This window comes from Phyllobates terribilis, unplaced genomic scaffold, assembly GCF_046119375.1.
Source record: "Phyllobates terribilis strain yellow unplaced genomic scaffold, ASM4611937v1 Scaffold_4__5_contigs__length_816908805, whole genome shotgun sequence".
In the NCBI taxonomy this organism is placed as follows: domain Eukaryota; kingdom Metazoa; phylum Chordata; class Amphibia; order Anura; family Dendrobatidae; genus Phyllobates; species Phyllobates terribilis.
In genome coordinates, this window is record NW_027362764.1 from 624174354 (window position 1) to 624196449 (window position 22096).

General features: G+C 42.1%; 1 protein-coding gene across 2 annotated transcripts in view; it reads left to right on the top strand.

Annotated features, from left to right (window-relative positions):
- The first annotated feature begins 324 nt into the window (after window positions 1–324).
- Window positions 325–22096, top strand: part of FAM110B (family with sequence similarity 110 member B) — a 150326-nt gene continuing 128554 nt past the window's right edge. The window contains exon 1 of one of the 2 annotated variants that reach the window (XM_073679325.1): window positions 325–484. The gene's annotated coding sequence lies outside the window, so the exon portion shown is untranslated. The remainder of the gene's footprint in view (window positions 485–22096) is intronic. The other variant, XM_073679323.1, reaches the window with a different exon arrangement.

The following is a 22096-nucleotide window of genomic DNA, read 5'->3' on the forward strand; positions in this document are numbered from 1 at the left end:
TGTCAATGCCACGGATAGCGCTTGCCCGAGTCATACGGTCGTCTGCACAAGCCCTTACATACTGCAGTGAAAAGCCCCTCAAATACAATTTGTGTTGAAATAAAAAAAATAAAATAAAAGTGAGCAAAAAATGTAAGTTGTCAGAATATAATTTGGAGAACAGAATGGAGTTGAACATACAAAACAAATAGAACTTCTTCAAGTATTAGAAAAACTAAAAGCAAGTTGTTGAGATGAGCAGATGTACCGCTAGGTGGCGCTAAAACTCTCAGCCACCAAGGTTAAAAATCCCAATAAAACACTAAAAAGAAGAGGCATTTATGTGATCCCTCCCCCTCCCCAGGAAGTGGAAGGGCTGAGCTGTTCCTGCAGGCTGGAGGAGGCAGTTTAATTCACATTTCCAGTGCTCATCAGCAGAGTCCTCTCACCTTAGTGCTTGCCTCATCTGCTGCAGTGGTGGAGCTGCAGCCTGATACCCACCAAGGTGAGATCATTTCTGGTGCTCAGCTGGTTTTTCTTTTATGTCAGTGTAGAGTGTGAATGATTGCAATCAGCTGTGCATGGTCATAAATCTGCCAGGGCATGGAGCTGCACATGGGCATGGGAGTGCAGGGGTTAATGGCACTGGTCATTGTAGTTGTCACCTTGTCTATGACAGTGTGGGAAAATGCTGAGAACTAAATGCCACCATGTGCAGCAGCAGCAATAGCAATGCTCGGGGTCTCCCATTGATTGCTCATTGTTTTGTTTCCTCTTCCTTTGTCAGTGCTTTTCTCTCCAGTGGATCCTGTGCTATTTACTTGTGCAGGGGCAGTAAATGCTGAAGCAGGCTTTTCTCAGGGACTTGGCTTTGTTATCATCCTTTCTTATTGACATAATAGATTGTCAGTGTTTTAGAAGCAGGAGCTCCTACAGGTATATTACATGGGAAGCTGTCATTCCTTCTTTGTTCTTGGGCATCTGTAAAAGAAGCAATAGAATAAGTGATTGTAATATTATGGTTATGAATAGATGCCCTCCATTAGATGTGATCATAGGAGAAACGAAGTTCATACCTAATGTACATATTGGAAACAATGATGTAAATATTCCTGTATGGTAAATTTCTCAGCAGAGTCTCCTTTTACAGTTGTTATCAAAATAAGATTTCTTTAAGAAAAATAAATAAAACACTCCTCCTTTATGTCTGTGTCTCGCACTATGCCAGTCAAGTTATAAGCGCCTCTGAGTGCCCAAGAGTCCTGAATGCCGTCTGCCATGGTCTTTGTTCTTGGAGTTTTGGCTCATGGACCCCCAATTTTTGAAATTGTGTAGAGTCAATAACCAATATTTTCTATTACTGTATAAATGGCATGTTCTTTATTAGTGCTGTTAATGTGAATCAGGATATTGTTGCTGGTTTTCTGGTCTTGGTCTTTCTTTTCCCCGTGTACGTCTCGTGAGCTTGGATATGTGAGTGGCTGGTTGCCATGACTGATCCGTGTTTACTACTCTGTATGCCAGACGTTTTACTACGTGTTCTGTGGAGGGATTGAGTAGCTGCTCTAAACCTCTGCGAGATAGTGCTCAGTCCAGTTCTTCTATACATTAGGCTCACTCAGGTCTCCAGCTACTATAGGAATTTGTCATTTTATTTATTCAGTCTGTTCTTGTGAGTCATGTTATTGTATTTTAAGAGCGTTGCAACTTCATAAAAGGGCTGTCTGGGAAAACCAAAATATGGCTAAAAAGCAAAGCACTATACCTAGGCTATGCTCATTGTTGATCTTCAGCCCGTTCTTTTTGAGGACAGAAAATGTGTTTTTAATTGGCTGAAACAACTTTTAAGAATGTAAACTTCATGGGGCTGATCTATAACAGAATACACTGGAGCCTAAAGGGAACCTCACATTGTGCACGCAGTCTGATCTGTGTACAGCATGGTACAGAGAAGGAGAGGCTGAGCAGAATGATGATGGATTGTTGGAAAAGATTCAATACAAGGCTATGTGCCCACGATGCAGAAAGGCTCCGGATTTTTTCCGGAGCGTTTCTGCATCTCCCTGGAAGACAAAACACATGCGGATTGTACATGCGGATTGTACATGCGTTTTTCCTGCTAGGGACATGCGGATGTCAAGCGTTCTTCCCATGCATTTCCGCATGCGGATTGACAAGCGCTTTCCAGGCGATTTTAGCATCACTTGTAAAGTGCTTGACAACTTGGTCACACTATATAAATCCATGCAGCCGTCATGGATTTATATAGTGTGACCGAAAGAATGTTAAAAAATAAATATGATACTTACCTTCTGATGGCCCCCGGTGTCTTTATTCGATGCGTCTCGGCTTGCTGGCAGCTCGCAGTACACTAAAGGACCTGCCGGCATGAGCGGTCGTGTGACCCGTCACATGACTAAATGATGTCAGCGCAGGTCATTCAGTCCACCGCGAGCTGCCGGCAAGCCGAGACAAGGACACAGGAGGCCATCAGAAGGTAAATATAATATTTATTTTTTATTTTATTCATTTTTTTTACAGGTTCTATGGTACCCGGGTCCGGAGGAGAGTCTCCTGTCCTCCAAACCTGGGTGCTTGTATTTTAGGCTGTGTGCCCACGATGCGTTTTTTAAGCATTTCCGCAGCGGCAATTCCGAGGCAGAAACGCAGTGATGCGGATTACATGCGTTCCAATGCAAGTCAATGGCGGCGAAAATGCAGCACTTCCGCAAAATAATTGGTAGTGCTGCGTTTTTTTCCGCAGTGGAAATTTCCGCAGCATGTGCACAGCACATGCCGATTATCATTGGGGAACATTGCAGACCTTCTACCAAGCGTTTTTTAAGCGTTTCTGCCTCGGAATTGCCGCTGCGGAAACGCTTAAAAAACGCATCGTGGGCACACAGCCTAAAATACAAGCACCCAGGTTTGGAGAAGAGAAGACTCTCCTCCAGACCCGGGTACCATAGAACCTGTAAAAAAAAGAATAAAATAAAAAATAAATATTATACATACTTTCTGATGGCCTCTGGTGTGCTTGTCTCTGCTTACCGGCAGCTCGCGGTAGACTGAAGGACCTGCGGTGACGTCATTTAGTCATGTGACGGGTCATGTGACCGCTGACGTCGGCAGGTCCTTTAAGCTACCGCGAGCTGCCGGCAAGGCGAGACGCATCGAATAAAGACTCTGGGGGCCATCAGAAGGCAAGTATGATATTTATTTTTTTATATTTTACCATTCTTTCAGTCACACTATATAAATTCATACTGTTTGCATGGATTTATATAGTGTGACCAAGTTGACAAGCACTTTCCAAGTGATGCTAAAATTGCTTGGAAAGCGCTTGTCAACCCGCATGCGGAAATGCATGTGAAGAACGCTTCACATCCGCATGTCCCTGGCAGGAAAAACGCATGTACAATCCGCATGTACAATCCGCATGTACAACCCGCATGCGGAAATGCATGTGAAGAACTCTTCACATCCGCATATCCCTGGCAGGAAAAACACATGTACAATCCGCATGCATTTTTTTCTGCCAGGGAGATGCAGAAACGCTCAGGAAAAAATCCGAAGCATTTCCGCATCGTGGGCACTTAGCCTTATTCATTGTTTTGTATGCTAAAGAGTCCAGTGGGCGGTCCTACTCAGTTACTGACAGCTACCTCTGTATACTGTCATACAGGGAGTCAATCACTGAGTAGGACCACCCACTGGACTCGTGTGTATGCATTCACCAGGGATTCCATTGAATATAATGCAAAGTTTATTTAAACGTTTCCTTCAAAAATGTTAATCAGTCTGATCATCTCCTCCTGCCCTGTAACATCCTGCCTGCAGACATGATGCCATTTTCAGGATGACAGGTTCCCTTTAACCCTCTAACATCCACCCATAGAATAGTTGCTGTATAGAGAATCTGTCCTGGAGTGATTGGTTTCCTGTTGCAGTAAATCGAGAATCCATTAGTTGATATTTATTTCAAACAGTTGATACCATTTGTATATGGAGAAGAGAAATGAAGAATAAACTCTACAAAAAGTGGTGGAAAACACTAGTTAAATCCACCATCCATAAGAATATGTCCATATAGACTAGAGATTGCACAGCCGAAGAGCTCTGTGTGCTTCTGCTACATTACAGATAAGTGCTTTGCAGCCTCCAAGGTACTATGACAAAGAAGTCGCAAAACATCAGTCTGGTTCTGAATTTGTGCAACTAGCTTGTTGCCTTACCTTGCGGATTGCGACCATGATCACTTACGTTATGCTTCGATGTAGCAGCGGCATACAGCAATGTTTGGCTTCATGTTCTGTGTTGCAGACAAAGTTGCCATGTAGCCCAAGACTGAAATATAACAAAGTATAGAGTCAATTGAATCAATGTTGACAGCCCAAATTCAGTTTAGGCTCCCTTCACATGTACGTGTGGCATCTGTATTTTTCACGGATACCACATGTAACCATTAAAACCTATGGGGCTCTCTGCTCACCTGTCCTTGTGTCTGTGCAAATCACATGGTATCATGTCCGTTTTTTCCGGCAGCACGGATGACAAGGGCTAATACAAGTCCTTGGGTCCGTGTAAAACACATACAGCACACAAATTGCACCCGTGTGTCATCCGTGTGCTGTACATGTTTAACATTGCAAAGTACAGGAGAAGCTTTGGAATTGATTTCGCTTAAGCCATATTGGGGAAAAAACGGATGGCACACTGATGACCCTGATCCGAAACACTGATAATATCGATACCATTTTTTCCGGTACTGGTATTATACGGGCGTGTGAAGGAGGCCTTAATGTGTATTTTCAGTCGCCTAGATTTAGAAAATAGATGTATGTGTATGATCTTTGTTTCCTATTAGCAGTACAGTCATAGGTAACAGATCCACGAAGTACATGTGTAACGAGTATTCATTACTAATTATGGGATGTTTTGTTGATCTGCAGATCAGATACACATGTCTGTGTGCGGATCGTGATGTACGGCCCAGCCATGTCTCTCCTGGCCTGAAATCTACAGCCCAATAGGCTTATATTAGGATGTTGAGTTTAGGTTGTGAAACCTGCTGCTGGTCTATGTATTGCAACCCTTCGGGTTCGCTCATACCGGCATATTTTCCGTCTGAGTGCGATCCGACAAAACTTCGGATCGCCCTCGGACCAATGTTATTCTATGTGGCTGTGCACATCTGATTTTTTTTTTTTGTTGTTTTGTTTTCTCTCAAACCAAGTCTGTCCAAGGAAAAAAATTTCTGCATGTCCGAGTTTGATCCGATATTCAAATCGCGTCCGGCCATGCAAGTCATTGAGTGCGTGGGAAACATCGGACTGCACACGAATGACATCTGATTGTAGTTTGATTTCTTCTCACTGACACAATGGAGAAGATGGAGAAATTTTGTTCTCCATCTTCTCCTCAGTGTGCTCATATTCTCTCATGCGAAAGAATCGGATCACATTATGCTGACCCTCCGTTTGATCAGAGTGTAATTTGCATAATCAGTCCGATTCTCTGGGATGAGAGAATTGACAGCTGTGTGCCCCTGCTCTTACTTGAATGTGTGTGTCTGCCCTTGAGCCACCTTCACATTTACGTTGGAGGCTCCTTTGCGCATTCAGCCAAACATATTGCAGCATTCAACTCTATTGTGTCCTGTAAAAAGACTGACTTTTCGTTGGAAATCTGGTGGACCACATAATAATTCTGGCATCCTTCATTACGTGGATCAGGCACTTCCTTTACAAACAGCTTACTGTGTATACACAACAAGAAGAGCAGTACTTGCCTTACAGATTCTCTATGTAATGGGTTCCAGTAAGGACATGGCGTGTTGTTACTGGATGTGATAAAACCATTGACGTCATTTCTGTCACCAATGATTACCTAGCAACTACTTATATATAGGATATTAATCCCAAGAACAAGAAAAATGAGTAAATAGGATCATAAAATTTAACTTTTATTACATAAAGTCAGAGCACTAAAAAAATAGTCAAAAAAACATCAGTAACTTCATAAGGTGGGTATCGTTGTAAAAAGACATTGAATAATGTATTTCCCATATATATTAATCATAAGGCAATAATGATAACAAAATTAGAAGATATAGACGTATGTTATGACACCTTACACACTGCGCTTCCTGAAGAAGGTTGACGAAACGCGCGTCGGAGCGGCGGGTCATCCCTTTTGTTTATTTCACTATCTCATGAGGTAATGGAGACCATTGCGTACACACGTGTGTTCTATACGCAGATTGGGCTTATATCAAATCCTGGGTGCGATTTAATAGCACCAGCTTTACTTTTTTAGATTGCTGTGCAGCTCTAGGTACTTGTACTGGTATGTCATAACCATTTGGATCCTATGTCTACCCTTGCATACGTCTATATCTTCTAATTTTGTTATCATTATTGCCTTATGATTAATATATATGGGAAATACATTATCAATGTCTTTTTACGACGATACCCACCTTATGAAGTTACTGATGTTTTTTTTTAACTATTTTTTTAGTACTGTGACTTTATGTAATAAAAGTTACATTTTATGATCCTATTTACTCATTTTTCTTGTTCTTGGTATTAATATCCTATATACAAGTAGTTGCTACATATCGTTAGAGTTTTTGTGATCAATATCTCTTTACATATGGGATACCATTGTGTGACTTTTGTAAGCCAATGATTACCTGCAGCATTGAGGGACCAGTACAGAGAGAGGCATGAATCTCAAGCCATCAAAGCGACAGCTACAGGGCCACGGCGGAACCCCCCACTAACCCAGTAGAAGTAAATGAAGTCCATTGGACACCAGTGAGATCCATTATATGGCAGTGTTTTGCCATCTTTTATACACTGACGTCATGGCACAGATGTGAACAATGCCTTAGTCTATATCCGTGCCATTTATGTCCTACAGAAATTAAGTTGGTAAAGGTTTTTGTTTTTTGGGTTTTCTTTTTGTTTAATTTGAAAGGGATATCTAAAACATTTACATATGTAATCTATATTTTGTGCTGTTTTGCTACAGGGCCATTTACACTACATTGTTTCATTGTAGACATACACTGGGCTGTGGAAGGTTCAGTTATGCTGCTTTATATTAATGGGGGCATTTTCATATCTGGCCCTTGGGAACCCCGGAGAAGTGTTTCATTCTACTACAGCCGGATCCTTATCTAGTGTTTCAAATCTGGCGCACATCTGTCACAACATTCAATAAAATCCACCTCCTGGTACTTTGTGCAGAAGGAAACAGCTGTGTTAGAGAATGGGGCCCTGTATATAGCGATTAAGTAATGAGGCTTTCCCCATTAGCTGTATCATGTTATACATTCGCCAAGATATGGACATTAAGAAATAAGAGCAGAAACAATACAGCAGTGTGAGGGGAGTATGGAGCGCATACTTGCTTTGTAACGCTAAATTTGTTTTCCTTTAAAAGTCATGGGAAGGTATTTCATTACTTTATTCTAAACAGATTGTCCCACTGGCGGATGCCAAATTCCTTTCCGTATTCCCCTACAAGATCTTCAAGATGATTTGTATAATATTTACTGTCGCCCATAAGCATGCATTGTATGATCATTTGTAAAATGTATGCACAATGATTTTAGATGTATCAATTTTTTGACATTTCCATATCTCTGAGCTATGCCGTGGGCGCTCTATGAACTTTGTGGGGTTTCTCACGGATATTTCTGTGTTTTGTGAGGACTTTTTTTTTGGTTCTTTTTGACATATCAAAATGTTGAAATACTTCCAAAAGTGTGAAGTTTCTTCAACAACTGAATTACTTAAATAATTGATTTTAACCATTTCTGACAACAATCAATTGGAAATTATACACAAACGACCATTTGTGATGCATAAATGTGAACTGTCTGTTGTTTGTTCAGCCATTGACATCTAAAAATATCTGGTGTATAGAATGTTGGTTGAATTCTAAATTCTACACGTTAGATAATGGTCGGCCGGGAGTTATCATGCCCAACTCTCCCATACGTAGGACCACTCCCTCAGCTCCTGTGTTCTCTGAGAGCTGCTGCCAGACATGTCTGATAAAGGCTTCTCTGTCGGTGGCTCCCATACACTGTAGGCTGTCAGCCAAACCTGTCGATATTGGCGGATTTGGATGATATTAGTTTAATGTGCCTTAACTTAAGAGTTGTGCCCATAATACGCTCAGATGGTTCCTATTGTGTATTCACCATATCAAGTGGCTAAGGTCATATGATTGCAGGGACCTGGTCTGCATTGGCCCCTTTTAATCTACATATATCAGTGGTAATTAGCATTTAAATAATGCAGACAGGACTATTGGAGCTGGAGCTACAGTGAGCAAAAAAAAAAAAAAATTATATACAGTACAGACCAAAAGTTTGGACACAACTTCTCATTTAAAGATTTTTCTGTATTTTCATGACTATGAAAATTGTACATTCACACTGAAGGCATCAAAACTATGAATTAACACATGTGGAATTATATACTTAACAAAAAAGTTTGAAACAACTGAAAATATGTCTTATATTCTAGGTTCTTCAAAGTAGCCACCTTCACTTCACAGGTGTGCCCTGTCAGGTTTAATAAGTTGGATTTCTTGCCTTATAAATGGGGTTGAGACCATCAGTTGTGTTGTGCAGAAGTCTGGTGGATACACAGCTGATAGCCCTACTGAATAGACTGTTAGAATTTGTATTATGGCAAGAAAAAAGCAGCTAAGTAAAGAAAAACGAGTGGCCATCATTACTTTAAGAAATGCAGGTCAGTCAGTCCGAAAAATTGGGCAAACTTTGAAAGTGTCCCCAAGTGCAGTTGCAAAAAACCATCAAGCTCTACTAAGAAACTGGCTCACATGAGGACCGCCCCAGGAAAGGAAGACCAAGAGTCACCTCTGCTTCAGAGGATAAGTTTATCCAAGTCACCAGCCTCAGAACTCGCAGGTTAACAGCAGCTCAGATTAGAGACCAGGTCAATGCCACACAGAGTTCTAGCAGCAGACACATCTCTACAACAACTGTTAAGAGGAGACTTTGTGCAGCAGGCCTTCATGGTAAAATAACTGCTAGTAAACCACTGCTAAGGACAGGCAACAAGCAGAAGAGACTTGTTTGGGCTAAAGAACACAAGGAATGGACATTAGACCAGTGGAAATCTGTGCTTTGGTCTGATGAGTCCAAATTTGAGATCTTTGGTTCCAACCACCGTGTCTTTGTGCGACGCAGAAAAGGTGAACGGATGGATTCCCACCGTGAAGCATGGAGGAGGAGGTGTGATGGTGTGGGGGTGCTTTGCTGGTGACACTATTGGGGATTTATTCAGAATTGAAGGCATACTGAACCAGCATGGCTACCACAGCATCTTGCAGCGGCATGCTATTCCATCCGGTTTGCTTTTAGTTGGACCATCATTTATTTTTCAACAGGACAATGACCCCAAACACACCTCCAGGCTGTGTAAGGGCTATTTGACCAAGAAGGGGAGTGATGGGGTGCTATGCCAGATGACCTGGCCTCCACAGTCACCAGACCTGAACCCAATCGAGATGGTTTGGGGTGAGCTGGACCGCAGAGTGAAGGCAAAAGGGCCAACAAGTGCTAAGCATCTCTAGGAACTCCTTCAAGATTGTTGGAAGACCATTTCCATTTCTCTTGAAGCTCATCAACAGAATGCCAAGAGTGTGCAAAGCAGTCATCAAAGCAAAAGGTGGCTACTTTGAAGAACCTAGAATATAAGACATACTTTCAGTTGTATCACACTTTTTTGTTAAGTATATAATTCCACATGTGTTAATTCATAGTTTTGATGCCTTCAGTGTGAATGTACAATTTTTATAGTCATGAAAATACAGAAAAATCTTTAAATGAGGAGGTGTGTCCAAACTTTTGGTCTGTACTGTATGCCATTAAACTTCCATTCATGAGAACTGAGGTATATTCTGCAGAGTCAGTCGGCGTACGTCAGCCGTCCCACTGGAGTGATGTAATATATTGTACTTTATGTCAGGAGCAGAGCAGTGAATTAATTTCAATTTCCAAGTATGTATTTATTGGATACCTTACACTTGGCCCGCGGTCTTGTGGCTTGTATGCGTCACATGGCGTGCTCCCTAAGCCAAATAAAATTCTGCAATTAGTAGTACGTATTGCCAAGTCTTGATAAAGCCGCTTCAGAATTTTTATGTTCAGGGTATGATGCCAGAGCATATAATTAGAGGAGAATAATTGTAAGGCTCCATGGTGTTGTCTTTCAATGTATGCGAGCAGAGCACAATTACTGCACTATAATTTATCATCCCAGGAGCAAGTTGCTTGTGTATATTCTCTTTTCAAGTACGGCTGGAAAACTGATGAACATTTTGTTGGAAGGGAAACAAATGAGGTAACTGGGAAAGCAGCTATTATGTCAATTATACTTTCTGAAAAAGAAATTCTACTTTTGTCCCAATAAAGCTGCTGAGTCTTTTGCAGTAATAGCTACAGGTAAATCCTACGTGCCAACTCTCCCGAAACATGTGGAAGGCTACCAGAAAAAAAAGTGAGACCTTCCGGAACCAGATGATTTGGCAAATTTCTCTGGTTCTGCTGAAACTTTCCGATAAGCAGCACACCCTGAAAGATTCCTGCGCGAGTCCTGGCGTCCAGACATATAGGCAAGGAGACTCACTCATTTACAATGGCAAAATTCAGGATAATTTTTAGGATGTGTTCAGAGGTGATGTGTTTTTTTTTTTGTTTTTTTTTTTTAACGTGGCTTTTGAAACAGATTCTGCTTTAAAATTCACATGATAAATTGCTTCAAATTCTGTTTGAATGTAATGAGCTTCCTGTTTGTGCATTATAGGATTTTTTCCCATTGAAACCTAGTGGTGTTTCCATTTGGAAAAATAAGGAATGCCAGTTGTTGTGACATTTCTGCTGGGAAAAAAATGCATCAAATTTGACTTCTGAATCAGTTGATGCAGAAAATAAAAACACACGCAAAACAAACCACCATAAAAGACGCAAAAAGAACTCAGCCTGAAAAATCCACATTGAAAAACTGAGAAATTTCTCAAGGGAGAGCAAGTAGGTAAGTAAAAAAAGCAAAACAAAACAAAAACTGGACCGCAGGATCACACTACAGTTCTTGTCATCTGTTTCCATGCAAAAATGTGTTTGCACTCATAAAACTGTAAGAGATTTGGAATTAAACCTTTATTAAAATTTCTGAGCGGAGAGAGCATGCGGGGCCACGTTCTCAAGATAGATGTGGGTGCCACACATAACCAATTGTGGCAAATCCTTGACACATGCCATAAATGTCCCAGATAGAATATCACTTTAATCTGTTCATGTATTACTCTTATCTCCATTCATCTGATTGGCTGCAATATAATACTATATTTCCTCATCATTTTTGCTGTTGTTGAACTACAGCTTATCTGTACAATGTGGTTCCATTGCGAATACTTGACTGTTTTGGGGTCTCCTGTTGTTTTTGTGATAAGACAATCCTTTTAAAATTTTTAAAGAGAATCTGTGGCACCCTGCTACTACAGGTACCACAGGACCCAAAAGGGTGCATGGATGGACTTCTCCACAAGAGGCCCTCACTACAAACAGACACCTCCACCCTTCCACCTCATACCACCAGAGGGAGCCCCTTTAGGGATATATATATATGGAGGGTGGAGCCAGGCAGTTCAGTTGAGTAGTTAGTCAGACAGAGAGCAGTCTGAGAGCAGCACGTGTGCTGCTGTATTGAGGGCCCCGATGGTGGTTGGAGGCAAAGAGGAGAGGAGAAAGGAGTTAAGGGGGCAGAGGAGCATCACAGGCTCACCCCAAGACACAAACTGGACACCGGGTCCGCGCCTACAGGGTCCTCTGTACCCAGTAGGGATTACCGGCATACCAGGAGGATTACAGATCCCTGGTCTACCTGAAGCTAAACCCTTTACAGGACTAGGAACCATGAAGGCCCCAGTGTCCAGGGATAGTGGTTGCCAGAGAAAGGTCCTACTACCAAGCGACAGGTGAGAGAACGACACAACACAGAAGCTAGGCCCAGTTGCAGGCTGGCCAGGAGCTTAGAGAGATGGAGAAACGGACCAGGAGGCCTTATACCCGCTCACTGGGGAGAGTCCAGAAGTGCACCCTTCCTACCGAGTAGCCTGGACCGTACCTGACATCTGCAGCAGTAAAGGTATTGAAGCGAATCCCCTGTCTCTGTCAGTTACTCCTGCTGCGCCATCTCTTCTGCACTACAACGCCCAGCATCACCATCTGCACCTACACTGCCCCGGGGGCTCACTCCGCCTGTGGGGAGCAGAAACATCCCAGCTGCCATCCCATCACCCCCGGAGGTCTGTAGCAGCGCCGGTAACCATTACCGGAAACCACAGGTGGCATCACAAGACAAACTGTACACTAAAAAACCCTTTTTCAAGAGAGACCCCAGAGTACGGGCCCGGGAGCCGACTGCCGTGACATCCTAAACAAGGTAAAAGGCCCGGGTACCGAGTCCCCTATATCCCCCTGGGCGAGACAAATCTGTCAATTGGCTGTAGCCCTATAATGTAATCAGCATGTTATCAGGCTTCTAACAACATTTCCTTTATGTCACCCAAGTGTGATAAAGTGCAGTGTTAATTGCAGAATAGTCTGAGCGCTGTCACTCATCTCTGCAGTTCACAGGTATTACAGTTACAGCAGCACAATTGACAAATCAGAGAGGGCAAGAAGAAGAGGGGATTGTGATTCTCCCTGCTCTCTTTGCACAAACTGGTTTGTGCCTCATGCTGTTGTGGGCGTGATACCAGTGAACTGCAGAGATGAGTGACAGCGCTCCCACTATTTTGGGTATGCAAGGAAAAAGGAATGATTAAGATACTTTATTTGGAGCTTTCTATTACATTCTAGGGGTAAATCCTATTGACAGGTAACCGGGCAGGCATACCTTTGTGGCTGCACAAGTTGGACCACAGGGACCCAGTAGGTAAGGGGCCCCTTACACCTCCAAAGCAGATGGAATTGTGCATTATGATGAGCTATTGGCCTGCAAAGGGGGCAGCTCAGTTGTTGTCACTATAGCCTTGCAATGCTGGGGTGCTGGGTTCAAATCCCACCATGGACAACATCTGCAAGGAGTTCGTATGTTCTCCCCGTGTTTCCGTGGGTTTCCTCCAGGTTCTCCTGTTTCCTCCTACACTCCAAAGACCTACTGATAGGGAATTTAAATTGTGAGCCCCAATGGGGACAGTGATGATTAAGTCTTTAAAGCGCTGTGGAATTAATGATGCTATATAAGTGAGTAAAATAAATATACTGTTCTAGCACAGGGGCCCTCTTCTGTCTGTGTTCACCACTGGTTTATGCACAGAATAGGTCATCAGAATCAGATTGGTGAGGCTCAGATTCGCCGGTATCAGACCCGGGACCGGAGGCTATGTACATACATACCCCCGGCCATTCAGCGCCGCCTCGGTCCATACATTTGTATGGAGCGAGGCCACGCCTCGTCTAGTGCCGTGGACGGCCAGTGGTCGCGTCCGACTAGAAGGCGCGGCCTCTCTCAATACAAGTGTATGAAGAGTAAGGCCGCGCCCACTAGGAAGGGGGTATGTATAACTCATACATAATTTCCGTAACCGGGTCTCATACTGGCAAATCCCCACAGTGCGTGCACTGGGGGGATTCATAAGTCTGCAGTCACACAGTGTCTGCAGACTTATCACTTTTGACTGGACAACCCCTTTAACTCCGAAGAGCCGGATGTAAAAATGGAGTGGAGTGGCGCTGCACAGCTCCAGTCAGTGTGTACCCAGTATTGCACACCTGCTCCTATTCTTTTGCAGAAGACTGGTCATCAATATCATATAACTGGGGCACCCCTTTAGAGCTAACAAACAGAACTATGCATTGAAGGGTATTAAAACTACTTCTGTCCATGTCAGCCAGCCAAAGGTTTCCTTCTATTTCCCAAAAGTAGTAGAAAAGCAAGTCGGAAGAGTTACCAATTTCGAGTCCGGCTCTCCTTTTTCAGATCTTTTGGACGATTGAGAAGCAATCTTCCCCAATATGCTTAATACACGAAGTTCTTACATCTCCAGCCGTGAAATGACCCAATATTGATTTCAGCCCTTGTGTTGTTGAGAATGTGACATACGGAATATAATTCGCCATACTGTCACTGCGTGAGTTACGGCGCAAGCTATCAGTCATGTCATCCAAGAGGAAGGATTTACTAATCCTATTACAACTCCAGGACGTCCTGGCACGGATTTGATAATATGGGATATAATTCTATTTTTCATTGAATGCTCCTTTAGAAATCCGATTTACAACCTACTGATATTTGTTTGTTGCGTTCTAAACTTTATTTTCCTGAAATGTCTTCCATGTATTTGTATGCAAAAAATATTTCCACTTATTAAAAATTGCTCATGATAAATTTTGACATAAATTGCTAGGCAGGTTAGACCCTTTTCTCCCTGAGCCGTCTCACTATTCTTGGTGCCATCTATCAGAATATACCTGTATGTTCTGCAAACAAAACAGTGCAGTATTTTCTTGCATATTTTAAAATTGTTCTGTCTCTAGATTTCACAATAAAAACTACATAACTTCTTAAATAGATCTTAGACCTGTTAAGACTGGTGTACTTGCTCTACAATCCATGTTAGAATGGCCATGTAATAATGAAAAAAAAATATTTCGAGTTCCTTAACCCCTTTACGACCTTGGGATTTTCGGTTTTTTGCATTTTCGTATTTTGCTCCCCTTGTTCCCAGAGCCATAGCGTTTTTATGTTTTGGGTAATATGGCCATGTGAGGGCTTATTTTTTGCAGGACGAGTTGTAGTTTTAAACGTCCCTACTAGTTTTACCATATCGTGTACTGGAAAACTGAAAAAAATTCCAAGTGTGGTGAAATTGCCAAAAAAATGCAATTCAACAGTTTTGTTTTTTTTTTTCTTTCCACGTTCACTGAATGCTAAAACTGACCTGCTATCATTATTCTCCAGGTCATTACGAGTTCGTAGACACCAAACATGTATCGGTTTATTTTTATTTAAATGGTGGAAAAAAAAATCCAAAATTTGCTATAAAAAAAAAAAAAAAGCGAGACCCGTAGCGTCTCCATTTTTTTGGGATCTGGGTCCGGGTGAGGACTTATTTTTTTGTGTGCCGAGCAGACGTTTTTATTGATACTATTTTGGGGTAGATCCGATGTTTTGATCGCCCGTTATTGCATTTTATTGCAACATTGCGGCGACCAAAAAACACAATTTTGCCATTTGGAATTTTTTTCTCATTACGTCGTTTACCGATTTGGGCGATTCTGCGATACCAAATGTGTATGTGGGATTTATTTTTCATTATTTTATTTTGAATGGGGCAAAAGGGGGGTGATTTAAACTTTTTAAATTTTTTTTTTTTTTTTTTTTTTTTAACACTTTTTGCTTGCTTCTATAGTCTCCATAGGAGACTAGAAGCAGCAACTGTTTGATCGCCTCTGCTACATAGAGGCAATGAGCAGATCACCTGTATGTTGCAGAAATGCTCCTGTATTAGGAGCGCCGACCACTAGGTGGCGCTCATAGCGATCTTTACATGACAACCACTGGGGTCTGCTGCAGACCCAGGGTTGTCATGCCCACCCATCAGTGACCCGCGATCACGTGAGGGGTCACCGATGGGCGGGGTAAGTGACGCGCGTCACCGATGGGCAGGGTAAGTGACGAGCTTCCGGCGCGGCGCTGTTGAATGCCGCTGTCAGAGATTGACAGCGGCATTTAACTTGTTAACAGCCGCGGGTGGATCGCGATTCCACCACAGGCTTTTGCGGGCACATGTCAGCTGTAAGAATCAGCTGACATGTACCCGTGCTGAACCGGGGGTGATGGCCTGGGGCGCACTAATACGCCCCAGGCCAGTAAAGGGTTAATATTACAAATCGCATTAGTTCACATGGATTCAGTATCCACCCCCCACACACACACACCCAGCTGCAGCTTGTACTGTGCAGTGTGAGATGTCATGAGCAGCAGGGAGGAGGGACACTGAGGAGCTGTCAATCAGGCTAAGGGGCCAAATATTGAGAACCTTCAGGGAGGAAGAGACTCTGTGGAGTTTGCAGGGATTGAATTTAAACTTTCACACCTGATTATACAGTCATTCTGGCATAGATTTTCAATGGAAGTACACCAGCCTTATGTGGCAGTTAATTTTAATTTATGTATGGAAATTGTATTGTGAAATCTGGGGACAGATTAACTTTTTCTTGACATTTTTAAAACCTGAATTAGATCATGCTCCTACTTTTGGATTCAGTCATTCTTTTATTTATATGAAAATGAGTGACCTTTTGTATTGTATTTCTTGCATCCCCGGGCACACACAAGTCATGTGATTATACTAAAAACTGTTATTTAAAGCGAACCGGTTAGCAAGATTTTGCTACATAAACTACAGGCAGGGTCATGTTGGGGCTACTGCACTGAATAATATGATTCCTGAGGTGAAGAAATCCATCCTCTGGTTCTTGTGTAATCAGTGCTTGCAGTTTTGAGTTAATGATATCCTCGTGCTCCGGGGTGGGACTGTAGGCAGGATCTTTCCTTGATAGTCTAGGTCAGATCAGCAAGAAAAGATCTGCCCACAGTCCGCCCAAACCACAAGTATGTTCCTCATCATAGAGACAGCCAGCGAGACAGATGGGGGCGGCCTGTGGCCAGGTCTTATCTTGCTGATCTGGCATAGAGCACTAAGGAATGACCCTGCCTACTGTCCAGCCCCGGAGCAGGAGCATATCATTAACTCAAACACTGATTACACAAGATCCACAGGATGGTTTTCTTCACCTTAGGTATCATATAAATCAGTTCAGCAGCCCCAACATGACACTGCCTGTAGTTTACTTTGCAAAATCCTGCTGACGGGTTCACTTTAAGTGACTATCCAATAGAGTATTTCCACTAGATATGAGTTGGGGATTTTCCAAATTCAAGCTTTTCTTACTTAAAAATTGCTGTCGTTACCTGCTATGTAATCTGAGGACAGCATGAGGTAGGGACTGAGACACAAATTTCAGTGATGTGTCACTTATTAGGCTGTGTGCTGTTGTTTCCATACAATGAATGTTTTATCACTGCCCACATTAGCTCCCTCCTGCCAAGTGGTCTGACTCCGCCCCTTCCTCTGATAAGCAGCTCACTTTCAATAGACAATGTACATAGATCTGTGGTGTGGGCGGGGTCAGCTTTCTGATCTGCTACATCTAAAAACTCTGATTGCATCACAAACCCTTGCACCCAGTAATCTAAGTGATACATCAGGGTCTCTTTTCCTATATTGTGCTGCTCTCAGATAAGGTAGCAAAAACCTGGTGACAGATTCCCTTTAATATTAGAGATTAATTGGATCCTTTTATTTGTAAATTGCCAAAATGCATTTCAGTTACCGGCATCAGGACTGGTACTTTTATCATGTTAATTTGGATATGCCGGGACTCTGGCAGGTATTTTGTTCTTTCGTTTATAAGACTTTGAGTGGAAAATCTGGTTCTGGATTGTCTCCAGCGCTGCTTTGCATGTTTTCAAACTTTCTGCTTTCATGTGATTTAACACTTGGCATGTTCTCAATAGATGGATGCCTAGCTTGAATTTTCATGCTGTGCCTCAGACACTCTTAGCAGTTTGTGTACTTCTTGGCTAATTTGTCATGCCCCTTGGGGTCCATATACTTGGTCAAATTTGCTCATTATTACAAATGTCAGATGTAAGTGGCGTTGGCATGGGAAACTTTCTTAAAGTTTTATTTAGCAAATTTGTCTTTGCTAATTTCAACAATCTCTGCCCCTGTTTGCAGCGGTTCTGGGAGTTCATGCTTCATTATAAATACATTTGTTTTATAGCATTGCAGCTTTAACTTCTACTCATTACTTTCAGCCGAGGCTATGACAGGCAGGAGGCATATGGCCATCTCCATAGGGCTCCTACATAGGGCCACAATTTATTTTTTCTTTGCATATTTTAATGTAACAATTGTTACAGAGGAGGAATCAAATCCACAGATGGATACCTAAACTAGCCCTAAATCTGTACCCCGGCAAACAATGCCAGCTGCTGTTTCCCGTATGTGTCCACTACATCACTGAAACCTCTAGGCTCCAGTGCCATTCTGTCACCTTCCAGCATTATCTGTGAGCAGAGATGAACTTGTGTCTGTGCTACAAATTCATTCTGAAGCCAGAAAAAGAATAGAGAGGCGGAATGATTGCGCCTATTAAATGTATTATTTATTTTATTTGTATGGCGCCATTAATTCCACAGGGCTTTACTGACATCACCATCACGGTCTCTCAGAATCTCAGTACCCCATCCGTTTGGTTTTGGAGTGTGGGAAGAAACAGTAATATCTGCCGGAAACCCACAGGGAGAACATACAAACTCCTTGCAGATGTTTCCTTGGTGGGATTTGAATCCAGGACCCCAGCACTGCAAGGCTACAGTGCCAACCACTGAGTTGCAATCACCTGATGAATTGGCTAAATGCTTAAGCAGACTGTAAAACCGTGGGATGTTCTGCCGATAACATAATATTTAATGGGTATTAACGATCATTCTGTGTGCATTGAATGATTTTTGATCCATGTAAAAATGCCAATAAATGATCGTCGATAGACTTGCAGATTGCTAATCAGCAGTAGTTTAATGGCCTGGATAGTAAGGTATGTGCACACGACATGTTTTTCAAGCTGAAGACTGTTCAGGAAATTATATATTTTTGTTTTTAACTGCAGTTTTCCAGGCGTGTCTTGTTTTTTTATTTTAATTCCATTCAAAAATGAAGAAATTTCTGTTTTATGAGAAAAAAAAATGCTGTTGAAACACTCAAAAAGAAGCCCGGGCGTCTTTTAAGCCTTTCCATTGACTTCTGTTATAAAATATAGAGCGTCCTCAGAGCGGAAAACTCCTCACTTTTTTTTATTTATTTTTTTTGCCGCTTGGTGTCTTTGGAAACCTAAAATGTTTAAGATGCTGAAAAGACTGAACGTATGAAAAACAACAAGTTCTTTGAATAGCATTCTTTTGAGCGTTTTCGGGGAACTTTTTTTTTTTTTTTTTTTTTTTTTTTTTTTTTAAGGTGGTTTTTGAAGTGGAATCTGCCTGGAGAAAGTCATGTGCTCATACCCTTAAAATTGTCCCCACCCCCCCGAAGTCAACATTTATCAGATTTTCATAGGATAGCATTAAATTGCTGGGGGTCTTATGGTCACTATTACTGGGGTCCCAGGTCTGTTGTGAGCAGGAGGGTGTATTAGGTTTAACCTGTACATTACCCATCCTTACGACTCGATGAGGGTAATGGAAACAAGCAAAGAAGACGAGCTTCTGTATCTTCTATAACTTGTGCATGCTATGGATTAAAATTAATATATACCTACCTAGTATATACAAAATAAATTATAAAGCAGATCATAACATATTGTTAACATCCATAATGTCTTCTGTGAAAATAAGCAGGGTCCTATTTAAAGTGGTATTGGGTTGGTTGGAGATGCCGGAGGCGGTTATTCATTAACGAAGCCTGGTCACTCAGGAGCTCCATGTTATTGACATTTACATACAAGGCAAAAAATACTTCTCATTGAGTGAAGAGGAAGTGATGGGAAACTGCCCAGAGATAACAGACACTTTACAGAGGGATAAAACCTATTTATTTTTCACATCACTGAGTAAAGGAGAGGTATTTGCTAACTGAATGAATTACTGTTTACCTGCTTTCAGGGCTTAGGACACACCTGCACAGGGTGCCATCCTTCTGGTATGTTGGGCGCCACAGTATCGCCTGCCGGCGTCATCCACGTGCCAGCTCATCTATGAAAATATCTTATTAGTATCTCTCTCACGTAAAAGACTGGAGCCCCATGAAGAGTTTGTCACCGCAGTTAATCTGTCAATTCAGGTGACTTTTCGAAAGAAGGTGTCGTGTTTATATACATGAGGACTAACACGATTTCTGGCCATTAAATTGCATGTATCCTGAATATTTCACCAGTTTTCCATGCTGCAGGCGCTATCTTTTAATTATCTTCTTTTTTTTTTTTTCTGAGCTTTTAAAAAGAGACTAGCTGGAATTATGTCTCCTATACACAATTCGCAAAGACATGAGGGATTCCTGCTGTCTTGTCTTTATGTGGGTAAGGTTTCTCCTTGTGGAGAGTGACATGCCAGGTTTGGCACACCAGTATGAGGAGACTTAAACGCCATCCATGCTCCTCTGGGAAATTAAATATGCAAATTGTCTCTTCAGAGAGGAAGAGGACTTGAACTCTATAGCGCTACCTATTGGAAGCAGCACTCCTACAAGTCACAATCAACCCTTTAACGAGCCTTGAAATATGACTTAGGATAAAAGCCAAATCAGAATTTACAAATTGAGATTCTGATTTGGCTTTTATCCTAAGTCATATTTCAAGGCTCATTAAAGAGTCGATAATAACTTGTAGGATTGCTAATTCCAATAGGTGGTGCTATAGAGTTCAAGTCCTCTTCCTCTCTGAAGTAACCATTTGCATATTGTCTTTATGTAGCAGCAGCTGCATGGAGAACATCTTGCAGCAGTACTGAGCAGCATAGCTGTAAATCCAGTTCTGTGGTAAGGTAGACCTGCAGCTGTGTGTGCCTGTACCCCTCACTCTCACATTGTTTTACTCTCCCCCTTCCGTAACCTTCAATAAGCAGCTATAATCCAATCACTCTGTAAGTGGACTGTCTGCCTCGTCTTGATCAGAACAAATTTTAGCAGCTTTTCAAAGTGAATGAGAAAGGGAGGGGGTGATGAACGGCCGACAAGTTGATAAAGATACTGTCTGCATGTCTCTGATAAGAAATATTGCAAAGTTGTGGGGTTTTTTTTGTTTTGTTTATTTGCAATTGCTTGTACTATGATTTGTGCAATGTTTGAAACAGTGACCATTTAAGTCCACAGAAATAGTCCTTTTTTGTGTGTGTTTTTTTTTTTAAGCTATTTAAAAAAGTTTATTTTAACATATAGTACAATACATAAAATCTTTTCGATCATTGCTGTCCCCACCACCTCCTCTGGCATATCTCAGAGAGTTCTCTATAGGACTTAAAGAGGTTGTCTACTACTTTTACATTGATGGCCTATCCCTAGAATAGGCCATCAATGTCTGATCGGCCGGGGTCTAATAACCGGCGCCCCCGCCATTAAGATGTTATCGGTGCCAGCCGGAAGTACTTACCCTGCAGCAGCCACTACAAGTATATGGCCAAGCTCGGCAAGTGTTTCATATCCGTCTACTTTTGATTTGAATAGGAGGAAAGATGTGCAGTACCCCGCAGCAGCCGCTACAAGTAGACTGTCAAGCTCAGCAAGTAAGTACTTCTGGCCGGAAGCCGCTGCCACCGATAACTTCTGATCGCCAGGAGTGCCGGATGTCGGACCCCAGTCGATCAAACATTGATGGTCTATCTTAAGGATAGGCCATCAATGTAAAAGTAGTGGGCAACCTCTTTAAAGAAATTGCAGACCTAGCCTAAATATAAAAAGAAAAAAAACAACTAAGGTACATTTTCGTAAATGGATAAATGTGTCCATTCTTGAATTGCCTTAAAAGGGCTATCAGCCAATGTCCAGACCCACTCTCTTCCACATCAAAAGTGAGCAATGCCAATAATATGCCCCGCACACCTGCTTGATGTGTGCTTGATCTGCAAGTATTGCGACCAGCGTCCTCGTGTAATGACCAGAACACTTTCACAATTCCTGATGATCGTTCAAGCGTCTTGACAGATGTGTGGCAAATAACGTTATCTTCCGACACAAAAGTGGTTGGCTCTGGACATCGGCAGATGGCCCCATTAGTTACCAATTCAATACAGTCTTGAGCCATCCAGGAAAAATTGTTCTCAAAGTTTAAATCTTGCATTTGCCTTGGGATGCTGTATCTCAGGCCATTACATTGTGCAGATGGATCTGCAGAGATACGGTTTACTTTTTTCCGCTTTCACAACTAGCTTTAACATGTGGAAGTGATTTACATATTTTTGTATGTGTGTCATGTTTCTTCAGGAACAAACCTCACAAGAAACTATTT